This window comes from Schistocerca gregaria, chromosome X (genome assembly GCF_023897955.1).
Source record: "Schistocerca gregaria isolate iqSchGreg1 chromosome X, iqSchGreg1.2, whole genome shotgun sequence".
NCBI lineage: Eukaryota > Metazoa > Arthropoda > Insecta > Orthoptera > Acrididae > Schistocerca > Schistocerca gregaria.
The window spans coordinates 239994719-240012346 of record NC_064931.1 but is presented as its reverse complement, the minus strand read 5'-3'; positions in this window follow the sequence as shown (position 1 = coordinate 240012346).

Below are 17628 nucleotides of genomic sequence, written 5' to 3'. Positions count from 1 at the left end.
ACATCTACAAATTCATTACAACAATTTGCGGCGAATAGACTTGTTACTGCTAGCACATAAAGGAGCTAGTGATGTCTGAATATATTAACAAACTTACATAAGTAAAAATGAACCATAACGAAGCACCTACGCCTGTCACTTTCCTCAGCTGAATTACACAGAATCCCTAACACTTGCGGTCAAATTTACAAGAACATTGTCAAAAGAAGCATTAACACCTGGCTTAAAGAGCACAAGAAGAATTGTTGTCTGGGAAATACGGATAAAGCGGCAGTGTAGATAATGCCCTAAAACCAGAAAAACTGGAAATTTGCTTTCTAATAGTATGGTTTTATCTTGATACAATCATTACTATGCTAGCATGGACAGAGAGCTCATAGAAATTCAAAATGGCAGAAAAAACGTCAACTTGAAAGATTAAGGACAGAAGTTAGCCAAGTTGTGAGTCTTTATGCTAAATACAGCAAACAGCGCCCATACTTCCCCACTACAAGCTGCAAAACACACGTCGGTGCGAACCCATGACTCAGAATCAGCGGTTTGATGACGTAACCACTCGAAAATTTGGTGGATACATACAAACTACTCGGATTTCCTAGCTTTTTTAAGTTTGATATTGCCAGCTGAGTCTTAATAGCCTCTGATGATGTCTCTACCATTCAGAGACGAAATTATAATCTGAGAGATTTGCCTTGGACCACGACCTAATCCCCAAAAAGAAACTTACCGACGACACAAAATCCACCCGTAAAAGCCTGCAATGTGTGGTGTGTATTGTAACTCGGCCAATAATAATAGTTGCAAGCATCGTTTTGATGTCATCTACACTGTCGTCTACCTACCGTTGCTTACTACAGTGGTCGTGCAAATTATTACCCGTCGAAGTTATGTTAGGTTCTCATCTATCCACTGGTCCAATTGACGCTATGTGGTGCTGGATTGAGAATCTGCTATTGGTGAGCCTTTCCGTGCAAGATGTAACATTCCAGAATGTTTCGGCTGAGCGCCGCTTATGCTCCCTCGCGATCGTCACGATCTCTATGATGCCCCTCATGGTTCATTTGATCATCATTCTCTGCAGGACTCCCTCGCGTAGTCCATGACGTAAGTAAACTTTCTACTTTATACTCTCCCATCGTTCACATCATCCCAGTAATCGGGATATCGCCATGTCGTCCATCAAGATTCTTCTAATACTAGTGAAAAATTTTTTGGATCATATTTTGTCTTAGTTGATCCAAGTTACGCCGTTCTTATAAAGCGTAACTTTTTTCCTTCTGATACCTAAATTAGTTCCACGCCTGCCCATCTGTCTGTGGAACAGCCTTGTCGTGCCGTCATCCTTGTCTAGATGGATAGAAATGATCCTTCCACAAGAGTCAGCTGGCTGACGAGGGAATTAGTTACCACTGAGGATTGTTTAGAGAAAAACTATGTTACAACCAAGGCCACAGAGCTCAGTCCACTCACTAAATTGATATAGTTACCATATATCTACTGTAGAAAGAAAGTGTTGCATAATAATTTGCTCAATTTCACTTCAATGGAAAACACGTCAAATATGAAAAACTGAAGAATTAATAGCTCGGGAAACTTCGTTATCCTGCTCTCCTCAGACTTGTGATGTATCCTTCTGGAGACGATACCGAACACTGACGCTGTGACATTAGAGTATATGGCTCGAAACGCTCGATAACTTCTCATTGAGTTTTACGTAAAGAAAGCCTCATGAGACACGACATATGGCAAAAACGCTAATGACGTACCGATTCAGTGACAAATGAAAGTCTGAGGACAACAGCCTCGGACTCTTGAGAAAAGAGCCAGTAGGCTGACTCATAAACGGATTTTGACCTTATGGTTACACGACAGGATTTTCTACACATTACAGCCATATCAAATATTGTCTTGGAAACGCCCCAGATCTCTGTGCACTGATCCTCCACATGGACGTTTACGATTTTTTATGTCTATAATAATATTTGTGATAATGGCTGCGCTGAGAAATGCATGTCAGACAGAAATAAATGTCATACAGCGGAGACATGCATATCTGAACGAAGAGACATTGTTGACGATCGGCAGCAGCACGAAATACTTCAAAATTAATTCGCTAATGGCGACTTTCTTGACATGAGCTGTGTTAGGTATAGATCAACTATCCATTAGTGACATAGGAAAATTTAAAAATTTATGCCGGACCGGCACTCGAACCAGTTTATGACGAACGGCCATACTAACCACATTTTTTTCTTTTTACATGAGAGGGAATATGACCTTTATTTACAAACAGCCAATACACCAAATCAGCAGATAACAAAAAATACAAATGGGGAAAACTGACATTCTTTTAAGCAGATGGGAGGTACGGATGACGGGAGATGTGAACGTGGAGGTTGCCTCGGACCCGATGGCAGGGCGGAGGCCGTAGTGGTCAGGGGTTGACCACATCAGACCTGGCCACGGCGTCCCAAACACTACTAACCAACAAGAAGACGACATGAAGGGACAGTCAGCGAAGGAGGTACTTAACTGTAATCATGAAATTTCATCATGTGACATAGTAATGGGTGGTAGGAGAGACGTGAATGGAAAACAAGGACGGTGCGGTATCAAGTACTGCGCCCGACAAGGCTTGAAATAACGTGAGGCGGGTATTAGTAGTGCACTTCGACAGCAGTCGAGCCAACGAACCCGGCACATTTCAGCTTAGTGGGGCGGCTGTGATTCAGGAAAGACAATATTTGGAAGTTTGACTCTGGCCCTGAGTCGTGCACAGACAGCCATAGCGGTTCTGCTGAGTGCTGGCGTAAAGCGTAAAATCCGGGTTCGAGTCCCAGTTAACCACAAATTTTCATTGTCGTCATTCCTTTACACAGTTAATGATTGTTCGTATCCGCAACTGCCAATACATTTCGTGGGACTCAAAATGATCTGAAAATATAGGTATCAGCAGTGTCTGATAGCCATGTCATCAACGTTTCTGACTCAGTTCTAGGCTTAGATTTCAGGTACATACATTCAGCATGAAGCCATACCAAGAAGAAGTAGACAGTGATGTCTATCTCTTGCAGTAGCTTTAGGAAAACACTGCAGGGCATGCTGAAGTTGGTTATCCGGCATGTGTTTTCAATTACTCCAGTAAAACTAGTTGTCAGCATAGTTAACACGATAGGTGATGTCTGTCTATAAAAACCACACTAGAGGATAAAATATCCTTGTCTAAAAACGTCTTCCAGAGAAAACAATTTTCTCAAACTCAGCACATATTGGTATGCGTTCAGGACCATAACATATGTGGGTAGACTGAACTTACCCATGTAATACGTCTGTGACATAATAATGTTCCGGGTGTGACTTAGTACGTGTTAAGAGATAGACTCCAAAATTGAGAATATTTACTTTGCTTCTATGTAGTCTTAGGAATGTAGGAGGCAATCACAGACTCTTCCGTATCGGAATGTGAAGTCTAGATCAGTTTTAAGGCGCGGAGCAGGCAGAACGTTCGATGACGTCAGAACACGAGCCTACGCTGTATTGCCCTGAGTAGCAGCTCCTTCTTCATCGGCGTGTAATAGCGTTAGCGTTCTACAGAGATCAGACACCACACAACAGAGGAGGAAGCATTGCTATCTGGTTTGATAGCGGAATGACATACATTTCTGAAAGTTGATTTATTCAGGTCAAGGAAAGGTCCAAGTATTCTAGCGAAACAGAGGCAATTGTTTAGAGAGTTTAACGCATTGTAAGAGAATTTACGATTACATCCTTATAAATTCTAACAAACTTCAATTCAACTACATCACCAGAGAAAAAACATAATTTCATTGCCGTAAGTTAGCGTGAATTCAACTTTTTTTTTCCTTTTTAAAATTTTATTTTGAGCGAAAATAGTATTACACAATTTAAACAGAGCATCTATCACGGGTACTAGAAATGTGCGACACATGTTTGTGAATTATTTTTTTTTCATAACCTAATGACACAATAAAAATATTAGCTTCCCGTCAGTATTAAGCTTCATTGTCATTTCACTCCATATTTTCCTTCCAGTCGACCAATCTTTGTGCGGAGAGTGACAATACAGACAAATTTACCGCGCTTCTTGTACCGCTGTGATAATTCTTTCAAAGCCCATGGGTCGCCGCTCGCTACGCTCTTGAAAAATACAAACTGGTTTGTATTGCATTCGGACACTCTCTCCCATTCTGTTACTGCCAACGCTTTCCGAAAGGCTTGCCGCCAGGACACTTCCTCAGCGTCAAATGGATTATTTTGTGTAGCGCACTGCGGATGACGACGATGTTGGTTTGTGTGTCATTCAACATCGAGGTCAATTTGGAAATTTGTGGTCAGGTCTTATGGGACCAAACTACTGAGGTCAACGGTCCCTAAGCTTACACACTACTTAATCAAACTTAAACTAACTTATGCTAAGGGCGACACACACACACATGCTCGAGGGAAGACTCGAACCTATGAGGGGTAAACATTTGGAAATTGTGGTAAGGACTATGGGACCAAACTGCTGAGGTCGCCGAACCATAGGCTTACGCACTACTTAATCTAAATCTAACTTACACTAAGGACAACACACACACTCATGCCCGAGGGAGGACTCGAACCTCCTAGGGGGAGAAGGGGGGGAGAGGGGAGGCGCGCGAACCGTGACAAGACGCCTCACACAGCAAGGCTACCACGCGCGGAATCGAAGTCATCAGCGACCGCAGAAGTTTCCAATATTTACAGTTCCAATCTCGCCACTTCCAGAATGGTGATGAGGACAACACGAACACCCAGTCCCCGGGGGGAGAAAATCCCCGACACGGCCGCGAATCAAACCGATGACCCCGTGATCCAGAGGTAGCAACCTCAGCCGCTAGACCACAAGCTGCGGACGCGCACTGCGGAGTAATAGCGTTCAACGATGCACGCCCCGCCCCGCTCCATTCAGGCCACAGCCTTTGTGATATATAGGGTCATTCAGTTCCCCTACTAAAGTTTTATGCAACCCGAACCTCTGTATCTGTCCTTCAAAAACCACACGCGATATTTTCCTATTGTCTCGCTCTAGTCCTCCAGAAAAAAAGAACAAGATCGTTTTGTAGGGAATGTAGTTAAATTCCTTACTCGGATACGTTTACATTAAAGGTGGGAGTTTTCGAATTGTTCAAGAAAAACAGACACAAGTGACCTTCGAATGCACTCTTACTCCCACACTCAACCCTCTACCGGTCAAGATTTCTAGTACATAGTTCATGCCACTCGCTCTTACGAATATACAAACATTTGCGACTGAACGAATTATTTCCCACGTTCGAACATTTTTAGAATTCATTGACTGGTATTATTAAGCCGCTAGCACTTACAAATTGTAAAACTGACGTTTGACTAAATTTTAGCTAACAGTGTTGTGAATTTTAACAGCATAAAATAAACAATTACATCGATGTATTCGTCATTTCTTCTGACTAAGAAACTACTGTGCTTGTAAGGGTTAAGTCTGGATCTAACTGTCAACGTAATTGGTTTTAGCATAACGGTTACAAATGTTGCTTTTGTTTGATTATTCATGCAGGTATGTAAAATTAATAATGTTAGCGGTATAGACGACTATAGCACAATCAACAGAGATAAAAAAGGTCAAATATCGGGAATAGTTCGTGTAGCCGGAAATTTTGTACAGTGGTAGGAATGAGTTCACGTGCAGCATACTACAAATCCTGACTGCTGATTTATGAATGTTGGATGGAGGTGTATTTCGAGGTCGCTTTTGTACGTTTTTCTTGATAAACTCGGAAACCGTGGCCTCCAGCGAAACTAATCCTCGTAAAAGACTTAACTACATTGACTTTCCAGCCAGAAGTTCCTGTTAATCTTTCTCCGTAGGGTTAATAGACCAAGTGTAGTGAGCGAGAGAGTATGAAAATCTCACACGTAGATTTTGAAGGCCTGATATACATGTGTAGATTGCATAAGACATCAGAAGGGACAACTGTATCAACCTGTTTACTGCCAGAATCAGGTTATTATGTCTGCAAGCGTCTAGGTTAAATTCTAATCCCGTTCGTAGTTTTGCACTGTTAGGAAGTTTCATAAAAATACATAACATTATTTAATTTCGCAAAGGTAATAAAAACGTAATAAGTTTAATAGTGTCTTGATACTTATAATTATCACATTACGAGGGGTTCCCAGAAAGAAATGCACCGCATTTTTTTCTCAGCCGAAAACAAAGCTACGAATGCCAAACGTTACGTACTTATTATCTGAAGTCTCCTGAGTGAGCACGCCAAGTTACCGTCACTTCTGACAAGTAGCGTAGCTGCAGGAGACTTTAAAAATGGCGTTGCAAGCAATATACCGTCGTTGAATTCCTCACTGAAGAGAAAGAAGCTGTGGAAAATATTAAAAAACGCTTGTGCAAAGTCTATGGGGTATCTCCTGTCGACAGAAGTACAGTTAGTCGCTGTGCACGGAGAGTCAGGTGATCAGAAGGCGGTTCGGCGGAGCTCCACAATTTGCAGTGGTCGGGGAGACCATCCACGTCTGTCACACCTCACACGCTGCAACGAGCTAATGTGGTCATTCGCGAGGACAGAGGCATTACGACTCGGCAGTTGGCAGACATTTTGAGGACAATTATGAGGCGATTCACCAGTTAAGTACTGGGTGCACCACCAGGACTGAGTTGGGTACCGACTGGGCATTCACGCCCTTGTTTCTCGGCGGAGGAAGGCCATAGAACGGGATGGAGATTATGTGGAATACTAGGGTGTGTAGATAAAACACCATTCTATCGTGTGTATAATTCTCATTATGTTCAGTAAAGAACTGTTGAAGAAAAAAATTGCGGTGCATTACTGTCTGGGAAACCGTTGTACTATGAAGAATAATGTTTTCCTGGACCACAGTTCCCTAATTGTAAACTGTTGATCCTCAATCAGTGCATCGGTTTCTTTGGCTCTATGCTGTCGTTGCAACAAACTGTTTATACACTCCTCGAAATGGAAAAAAGAACAAATTGACACCGGTGTGTCAGACTCACCATATTTGCTCCGGACACTGCGAGAGGGCTGTACAAGCAATGATCACACGCACGGCACAGCGGACACACCAGGAACCGCGGTGTTGGCCGTCGAATGGCGCTACCTGCGCAGCATTTGTGCACCGCCGCCGTTAGTGTCAGCCAGTTTGCCGTGGCATACGGAGCTCCACCGCAGTCTTTAACACTGGTAGCATGCCGCGACAGCGTGGACGTGAACCGTATGTGCAGTTGACGGACTTTGAGCGAGGGCGTATAGTGGGCATGCGGGAGGCCAGGTGGACGTACCGCCGAATTGCTCAACACGTGGGGCGTGAGGTCTCCACAGTACATCGATGTTGTCGCCAGTGGTCGGCGGAAGGTGCACGTGCCCGTCGACCAGGGACCAGACCGCAGCGACGCACGGATGCACGCCAAGACCGTAGGATCCTACGCAGTGCCGTAGGGGACCGCACCGCCACTTCCCAGCAAATTAGGGACACTGTTGCTCCTGGGGTATCGGCGAGGACCATTCGCAACCGTCTCCATGAAGCTGGGCTACGGTCCCGCACACCGTTAGGCCGTCTTCCGCTCACGTCCCAACATCGTGCAGCCCGCCTCCAGTGGTGTCGCGACAGGCGTGAATGGAGGGACGAATGGAGACGTGTCGACTTCAGCGATGAGAGTCGCTTCTGCCTTGGTGCCAGTGATGGTCGTATGCGTGTTTGGCGCCGTGCAGGTGAGCACCACAATCAGGACTGCATACGACCGAGGCACACAAGGCCAACACCCGGCATCATGGTGTGGGGAGCGATCTCCTACACTGGCCGTACACCTCTGGTGATCGTCGAGGGGACACTGAATAGTGCACGGTACATCTAAACCGTCATCGAACTCATCGTTCTACCATTCCTAGACCGGCAAGGGAACTTGCTGTTCCAACAGGACAATGCACGTCCGCATGTATCCCGTGCCACCCAACGTGCTCTAGAAGGTGTAAGTCAACTACCCTGGCCAGCAAGATCTCCGAATCTGTCCCCCATTGAGCATGTTAGCGACTGGATGAAGCGTCGTGTCATGCGGTCTGCATGTCCAGCACGAACGCTGGTCCAACTGAGGCGCCAGGTGGAAATGGCATGGCAAGCCGTTCCACAGGACTACATCCAGCATCTCTACGATCGTCTCCATGGGAGAATAGCAGCCTGCATTGCTACGAAAGGTGGATATACACTGTACTAGTGCCGACATTGTGCATGCTCTGTTGCCTGTGTCTATGTGCCTGTGGTTCTGTCAGTGTGATCATGTGATGTATCTGACCCCAGGAATGTGTCAATAAAGTTTCCCCTTCCTGGGACAATGAATTCATGGTGTTCTTATTTCAATTTCCAGGAGTGTAGATACAACATCATCTCGTGCTGCAGCAACGAATGAAGACAGTTTGTTTAGCCGTTAGCACTACAAGATGCAGCCATGCATGAGTGATACCTACTAGAATATAAATATTCACTGTTTCCTGCATGTCTCCTCTTCATACTTTCAGTCATTCATTGCACAATAATGTAGCCTTCTGTGACTAGATCCCAATCTTCGTATTTATTAGCTCATTAGAAGACATGGGCCACGGACATCTTATTTGTGCAAACAGGTAGTATGCAAAATTTCACATTAACACCGAAAGCATTACAGATGGAGCAGTAGCTCAATTGGACGAGGTCGAATGAGAAATCTAGTCTTGGCGTAGATCGAAGTACCATCCCGGTAATCTCCTGAAGCTGTATACCGTAGGCAGAAAATGACTAGGTCAGAACATCGAGGAGGTGATTTGATGCTCACCCTCCATAACTGCACTATTAATTACGAACGGAAGTTAATGTTCTCTAAAGAGAAAGGAATACTGTGGGAGGTATCGATAATCTGCTGTGACAATATGTCTTAACTGACTTTATTATTGTTGCTCACTTTGTGTGTAACTTCATGAGATCTCTTACGTAATCAGAAAAGGGGGACGAAAATTATACGTTTTCTCTCGTCACTAAAATACAGTGTAATTCCAAATAGTGTTACTCTAAGCGTATCAAAGAGTGAGTTGCAGTATAATAATGTTAGACACATTTGGACCAAACAAACAGAGATCTGTGTGATCTCTCTTGTAGCAACTACCGTGTATGGAATATATCAATGGTTTTTAGTCACTCCCCCGACATCCCCGCTTCACACATTTTCTGCTGGAGACGAATAACGAGTCTTTCAGCGAATTATGATGCATTTACGTACTAGGTAATATCACTCACCGTATATGTTGTCCTTTCCGATCCAGTTGCTGAATTTCACGAAGACATCCAAGCTAAGTGATATTTCCGTCTTTTTATAGAAAGTGGACCTCATATTTATCTGTGTATCTGACAGCATTGTCTATAACTAGTGTCCCTGTGGCGCCTACATCACTTTAACGACGTTAGTCACTATACTATCATAGGTAAATTTTATGTTGAAATTATTCATGCTGTACCCATCGGAATGTTAGATAGTTTGGTGCCGTACTACTATCATCAGTAATACAATTCGGATAATATAAACTGTAACACTATAGTCCTGTTTCAACCTTTACACGAAATGGTACAATAAGCTTCAGCGTCTTCATCGCACGCAGATTCATCAGCCTTCAGTATATGCAATCGTGTTGTTCTAAGTGTTTCTCCTTAACGCCCGATTTTATAAATAATTTTGCTAATTAGGGTATATCCGTATTTTCCTTACTTTTGTATATCTACTACAGATGCCTATTGCTGGTGCATCCGCAAGAGGTATGATACTACATTCTTTTGCAGGATCGACACTCATCAAATTGACGAACAGAATAAGGACACGCCACCTCCTATCTCAGGAGTCTGCAACTTGCCTCAAACAGAAAGCCCGTCTGCGGTTCCTGGTGAAGAACATCAAAGTAAAGAAAGTACTTCTGTCACATCGAAAGGAAAGCAGAAGTGCCGCAATATTAGGCAGCCTCAGAACACTAATAACAAAACTGGCGCTAGGGACCGCCAGAGGAAGAAAATTCCAATGCGTGGCGTTACCTGTGATTGCTACAGTGAAGCGAAGGTAAGTACGACAGTTCAACTAACAGGATTTTCGAGGGTGGGTTTTGTACGAGGACGGTTCTCTTTTATGGTCTATACAGGGAAAACTTCAGATCAACATACAACACAGTCATATCACAATTTACATATGTACGGTGTTTTGTAGAAATTGAAATACAAAATTAGCCTAGTGAAATGTATTTGTTGTGTTGAAAGGTTTCTAAACGTCTGGACACATGACTCGATACAAATAAAGACAGAACTATACTGAAGCGCCAAAGAAACTCCTATAGGCATGCGTGTACAAATACAGAGATATGTAACCAGTTAGAATGTGGAGCTACAGTCGACAACGCCTATATAAGACAACAAGTGTCTGCCGCAGTTGTTACATCGTTTACTGCTGTTACAATGGTAGGTTATCAAGATTTGTTTTGATTTTGAACGTGGTGTTATAGTAGGTGATGGGACACAGTATATCGAAGGTAGGGATGAAGTGGGGATTTTCGCATACGACAATTTCACGAGTGTACCGTAAATATCAGGAATCCGGTAAAACATCAAGTCTCCGACATTACTGCGCCCGGAAAAAGATCCTGCAAGACCGGGACCAACGACGACCGAACAGACTCGTTCAGCGTGACAGAAGTGCAACCCTTCCGCAAATTCCTGCAGATTTCAATGCTGGGCCATCAACAAGCGTGAGCCTGCGAACCATTCAACGAAACATCTTCGATGTGCGATTTCGGAGCCGAAGGCCCACTCGTGTATCCTTGATGACGGCGCGACACAAAGCCTTGCGCCTCGCCTGGGCCCTTCAACACCTACACTGGACTGTTGATGACTGGAAACATATTGCCAGGTCAGACGAGTCCGTTTCAAATTGTATCGACCGGATGGACGTGTACGGGTATGGAGACAACCTCATGAGTCCAAGGACCCTTCACGTCAGCAGCGGACACTTCAAGCTGGTAGAGTGATATGGGACCCCTGTTACGTCTAGATACGACTCTGGCAGGTGACACGTACGTAAGCATCCTGCCTGGTTACCTGTTCCCATTCATGTCCATTTTGCATTCCGACCGACTTGGACAATTGCAGCAGGACAATGCGATACCCCACACGTCCAGAATTGCAACAGAGTGGCTCCAGGAACATTCTCCTAAGCTTAAACACTTCCCCTGGCCACCAGACTCTCCATACATGGACATTATTGAGCATATCTGAGATGGCTTGCAACGTGCTGTTCAGACGAGATCTCCACCCCGCAGTACACTTCCAGATTTATGAAGAGCCGTGCACGATTCATGGTGCCAGTTCCCTACTTCAGACGTTAGTCGAGTCCATGCCACGTTGTGTTGCGGCACTTTTGCGTGCTCGGGGGGGCCCTACACGATATTAGGTAGGTGTTCCAGTTTCTTTAGATCTTCAGTGTGTACCAACACAACGACACTAGTGGTCGTCAGAATCTGATGAGATCAATCCTTCTTCTTTAGGAACCACCTCGTCACGGTCATTATTAGTGACACGAACAGCTTAGCAATGCTTTGACTCTCACCTCACAATCTCCCTCATTGAATGAAGAAAAGAAAAACATAATTATATCGAGCATTACTCTGAGCAAGGCGCAGTTACAACCAAGGCAGCAGAGGTTGTTCCACTTACAAAATTTTTATGGATGCATATGACTACTACATAAAGTAAATATTACATAAAACACTGAGGCTGGTCAACAAAATACTTAAAAGAAACTGAAGGTTATCGATAAGAAGTATGTCAAATATAGTAACACAGGGTGGTAATTATGATTTAAAATTCATTAATTTCCTTCGAAATAGATTCTCAGCTTTACTGAATTGTCTACACGCTATCACTTAAAATTTCCTAGTGTTTTTGCTGTCCATAATTCTGAAAAGTCTGAAGCTATGTTAAGAGCTAAAATTAGGTAATTACAGTGAGATACGACAATTTTTTTAGGATTCTCCACGCAGCATGTACTAAATTGAAAAGTATTCTGAATTTGGTACAACTTGTAAACCGATTATAGTAAATATTATTTGTAAATATACTGATATGTACCTAGACAATGATAAGCTTAAAGTATTCCATACAGGCTAACAGACTGGAAAGAGTTCTCGGTTTGATTCAGAAATAGACATGAGAAAGATGATAATATGCATTTACGTGCTACTTTAATCATTCTGAAGTAATTTGAAACTCATTAACATCTTTTCTCATTTGATGGCCATGTTCAACTCTCCACCTCTCCTGTTGGCTTATACAACCTCTTATCGAATGCATATAATTTTGAGATCAATATTTCCCTGTAAAAACAAATCAATAAGTTAAATAAAAACTACATAATTTCGAGACTACCTAACTACCGTCTTCGGTTTGGATGATACCACCGTAATGAGTGCAATGAAACCTGTTCATCGCAACGCAACTCCATGCAAAATTCGATCACATGGCATAACGTAGGGGGCAGCGTACGTTCTGGATTGCCTTTACTGTATGTGGGTTTTATGTGCCTCATCAAAACATAGAGCAGTCAATAACTTTAAAAATAAATTGTATCTGCTTGATGTGTACTGAAGCAGTGATAAGCATGCAGTTTCAATTACGGTCTGAAATACATCATTCTCAAAATGCTGAACTAGTTTCCCGACATTGATAAGTGTAGTAACATTATAAATACGGGCTACAGTTCCACGTCGAAGACTCTATGTGGTGACCACTATCTGCTATAGGACCACCTCTCGTAGACAAAATACATCCTTGACTTCGTGACACCGAGTGGTTAGCACACTGGACTCGCATTCGGGAGGACGACGGTTCAATCCCGCGTCCGGCCATCCTGATTCAGATTTTCCGTGATTTCCCCCAATCGCTCCAGGCCAATGGCGGGATGGTTCCTTTGAAAGGGCACAGCTGACGGCCTTCCCCGTCCTTCCCTAATCCGATGAGACCGATGACCTCGCTGTTTGGTCTCTTCTATCAAAGAAGCCAACTCCCACCCCAACGTCGTGGAGTTAGTGATGTCGCAAAATCTGGATCGACCAAGAACTACACCAGGATCAGAGCGAACAATTTCTTTGTTGAAAGAATTTGTGTGTTATTGTGCTGCAGTTGCTGCAAGCGGGCATCGTACAAGGTCTGCGCATGCTACGACGACTGGGTCTACCAAGGAGAAGGAGGCAGTGGGCGCCCACACCGCGGGCGCCGCCCAATTCTCCCGCATCACCAACGGAGGCCACAGCTTCTGCGCCCTTGATTAATCCACAGATTCAACCGTATGTATTTCCTTGTTTTACACCCTCTAAAGCATACTGTTCTGTTTACAGCGAAGTATCGATGTATCTCACTCTTTCTGAATTGCATGTTATCGCTCCACTCCAAATAACTCAGACATACGCTGATGAGGAAAAGTATTATACCCACTGCCCACCCTGATACCGATTACCACCTACTGGCCCTGCGGACGCGTGCGCGGAAAGGAAAGTGTACAAGGTGGTCAGAAAAAGTCTGAAAATCTTGTAAGGGTATTTCAAGATAGGCTGTGCTCGGAAACAATTGTTAACAAAAAAATTGATACGTAGTTCCCTTTCCACGTTAATAAGCATTGAAATTAGTGAATCAGACCGTTGCAAGCGCAAATTCAAGAGGCCCGCACACAATTAATGTTTGTTGTTCTCATGACGTAGATAATAGGGCACGTTGCTTCTGAACCTGTGGCTCATATTCGACCGTTCCTAGCGTCCCATGTCCACTTTTTATATCGCTCTTATGCTACTGACGGCTCTAACATAACCCCGAAGCAGATATTGTTGTTTGAGTTGACCTCAGTATGTAGAAGACCAGATGTTATCTCCAAAGCAGTAGTGCTGAAAATCATGACACGTGGCATTTTAGGCAGTGCGTATGGTCTCTTCAAGCTGCCAGGTTACCCTCGCAAATGTAACAATCTGTAGAGGGCAAGTTAAAGCGCAAGCATTATATTTTGTTATTATGCACCTCGTCTACGATTTAACACGATTGTTGCAGCCTGAAGAGCTCCTGTGTTTTAGGTACAGCTGTCCGACAGATCTTATCGCTCCACCGAACGAAATTGTCCGCATTCGTCTTAGTGTGCCTGCTTCGCGAATTTCTTATTACTTTACTCCGTTGCACAAATTCTCCGTGTTGTGTTGTGAATTCGTGACCTTTTTCACTATCGTTATTTAACCAGAAGGGACAAATAAACTATTCTTAATCAGTGAGGTATATTTTACTCTGTTATTAATCAGTAACGTGGATTTTACTCTGATCTATGTCCTGAAGCTGATAACTTAAGTCTGACTCCAATTTCGGTGACAAGTCGCAAAAGAAAGTCGTATGTAGCAACTTCACAGTGCCATGTTTTGAATGGTGTTCATACATCATACATCATCTACGAAAAATGCAGGAGAGGTCCACTACTTAACTAAAATTGTAAGGTAAATTCTGATCAAGTATATTAGATAATCTGCCAGGTTCCGACAAGTATTTTGATGCGTATTTTACACATATATCGGACATAAACTACCAAAAATGCTAGTGGATGTTCCACTACGGGATGTTTACCGAAAGATTAACAGTATCTCTAGTGTATTCAAAAGACGGATATTTTTCAACACTACTATACAAAAGTAAATTATCTTCAAGTATGGCACTTTAAACTACACTCGATATCAACTTTTAACAGGAATATCCGTCTTCTTACTATTCTCGCTTGCGTATCATTAACCGTCCGCCCCTGGTAGCTGAGTGGTCAGCGCGACGGAATGTCATACCTAACGGCCCGGATTCGATTCCCGGTTGGGTGGAGAATTTCTCCGCTCAGGGACTGGGTGTTGTGTTGTCCTTATCATCATCATGTCATCCCCATCGACACGCAATTCACCGAAGTGGCGTCAACTCGAAAGACTTGCAGCAGGCGAACGGTCTACCCGATGGGAGACCCTAGCCACACGGCATTTCCAGATCAATAACCTAAAAACACATACTAAAGTCTGTATCAATAAGTATTTCACAGAAAACTTAAGGGTACGAGACGGATTTAACGGAGGGAGAGTGGAATTTTCTCGATTTAATAATTCACTCATCACTTTGAAATTCCATAATGACTTCAGTGAGCCGGCTGGAGTGACCAAGCGGTTATAGGCGCTACAGTCTGAAACCACGCGACCGCTACGGTCGCAGGTTCGAATCTTGCCTCGTCCACGGATATGTGTGATGTCCTTAGGTTAGTTACGTTTAAGTAGTTCTAAGTTCTAGGGGACTGATGACCTCATATGTTAAGTCCCATAGTACACAGAGCCATTTGAACCATATGACTTTAGTGATACGCTATTGAAATATTCAGAATGTGCAACTTACAAACGAGAAAATATCATTTACGTTATACTGACACAGTGCATATAGCCTGAAATACAAGTTAGAAGCGTTAATGTACGATTTTGGTGATTTATCAGCAAAGTAGCTACCTAATCGCATTACTAGATCTACAGTGATAAAGCCCAGAAGTCACATTTTAACCCTGTAAAGAGATGCAAGTCACGAATTCATTAACTATGATTATAAGCCGTGACATATTACAACTAAAAATCACAGTTACTGACATGTAGCATTCACAAAAAACGCTGATATCTAATATACACAGTGACACACCTCTGGCCCTGAACATCCTCTGGTCGCTCTGTCCTTATCTAAGTCACCATGACTACAACTGCTGTCATGTCAACTCTTAACTCGTAAACCACGATTTGCAGTTACTTATAGATTTTAAACGTGGATCGTAGTTGTAAACAGAGTATGTTTTTATAATTAGTTGGCATTCTACACTACTGGCCATTATAATTGCAACACCAAGAAGAAATGCAGATGATAAACCGGTATTCATTGGACAAATGTATTATACTAGAACTGACATATGATTATATTTTCACTCAATTTGGGTGCATAGATACTGAGAAATCAGTACCCAGAACAACCAGCTCTGGTCGAAATAATGGCCTTGAAACGCCAGTGCATTAAGTCAAACAGAGCTTGGATGGTGTGTGCAGGTACAGCTGCCCATGCAGCTTCAACACGATGCCACAGTTCATCAAGAGTAGTGACTGGCGTATTGTGACGGCTGGCGTATTGTGACGAGCCAAATGCTCGGCCACCATTGACCAGACGTTTTCAGTTGGTGAGACATCTGGAGAATCTGCTGGCCAGGGCAAGAGTCGAACATTTTCTGTATCCAGAAAAGCCCGTAAAGGACCTGCAAAATGCGGTCGAGCATTATCCTGCTGAAATGTAGGGTTTCGCAGGGATCAAATGAAGGGTGGAGCCACGGGTCGTAACACATCTGAAATGAAACGTCCACTGTTCAAAGTGCCGTCAATGCGAACAAGAGGTGACCGAGATGTGCAACCAATGGCACCCCATACTATCACGCCGGGTGATATGCCAGTATGGTGATGACGAATACACGTTTCCAATGCGCATTAACCGCGATGTCGCCAAATACGGATGCGACCATCAGGATGCTGTAAACAGAACCTGGGTTCATTCGAAAACAAGACGTTTTGCCATTCGTGCACCCAGGCTCGTCGTCGAGTACACCATCGCAGGCGCTCCTGTCTGTGATGCTGCGTCAAGGGTAACCGCAGCCATGGTGTCCGAGCTGATAGTCCATGCTCCTGCAAACGTAGTCGAACTGTTCGTGCAGATGGTTGTTGTCTTGCAAACTCTCTTGATTCAGAGATCAAGACATGGCTGCACGATTCTCTACAGCCATGCTGATAAGACGCCTGTCATCTCAAGTGCTAGTGATACGATGGCGTTGGGATCCAGCACGGCGTTCCGTATTACCCCCCTGAACCCACCGTTTCCATATTCTGCTAACAGTCATTGGATATCGACCAACGCGAGCAGCAATGTCGCGATACGGTAAACCGCAAATGCGATAGGCTACAATCCGACCTTTATCAAAGTCGGAAACGTGATAGTACGCATTTCTCCTCCTTACACGAGGCATCACAACGTTTCACAAGGCAACGCCGGTCCACTGTTGTTTGAGTATGTCAGCACGTTGTAGGTGTCGACACCGGCGCCAACCTTGTATGAATGCTCTGAAACGCTAATCATTTGCATATCACAGCATCTTCTTCCTGTCGGTTAAATTTTGCGTCTGTAGCACGTCACCATCGTGGTGTAGCAAATTTTATGGCTAGTAGTGTATTAATACATACATAGCTGAAATTATGTCTTTTAGATGACCGTTTCACACTGTGAGTCGGTATTACAGGAACATAGACAATTTCACAGCTAACTTACTCACCTTCCTGTATCACCACTCTAGACAACTAATATTCTTACAACATGACTGCAAAATGTTCTTATTGATTCACATAAATGATAAAAGATAATGGTATGAATAATTTCCCCCCCATGAACCACTGGCCTTGCCGTTGGTGGGGAGGCTTGCGTGCCTCAACGATACAGATAGCCATACCATAG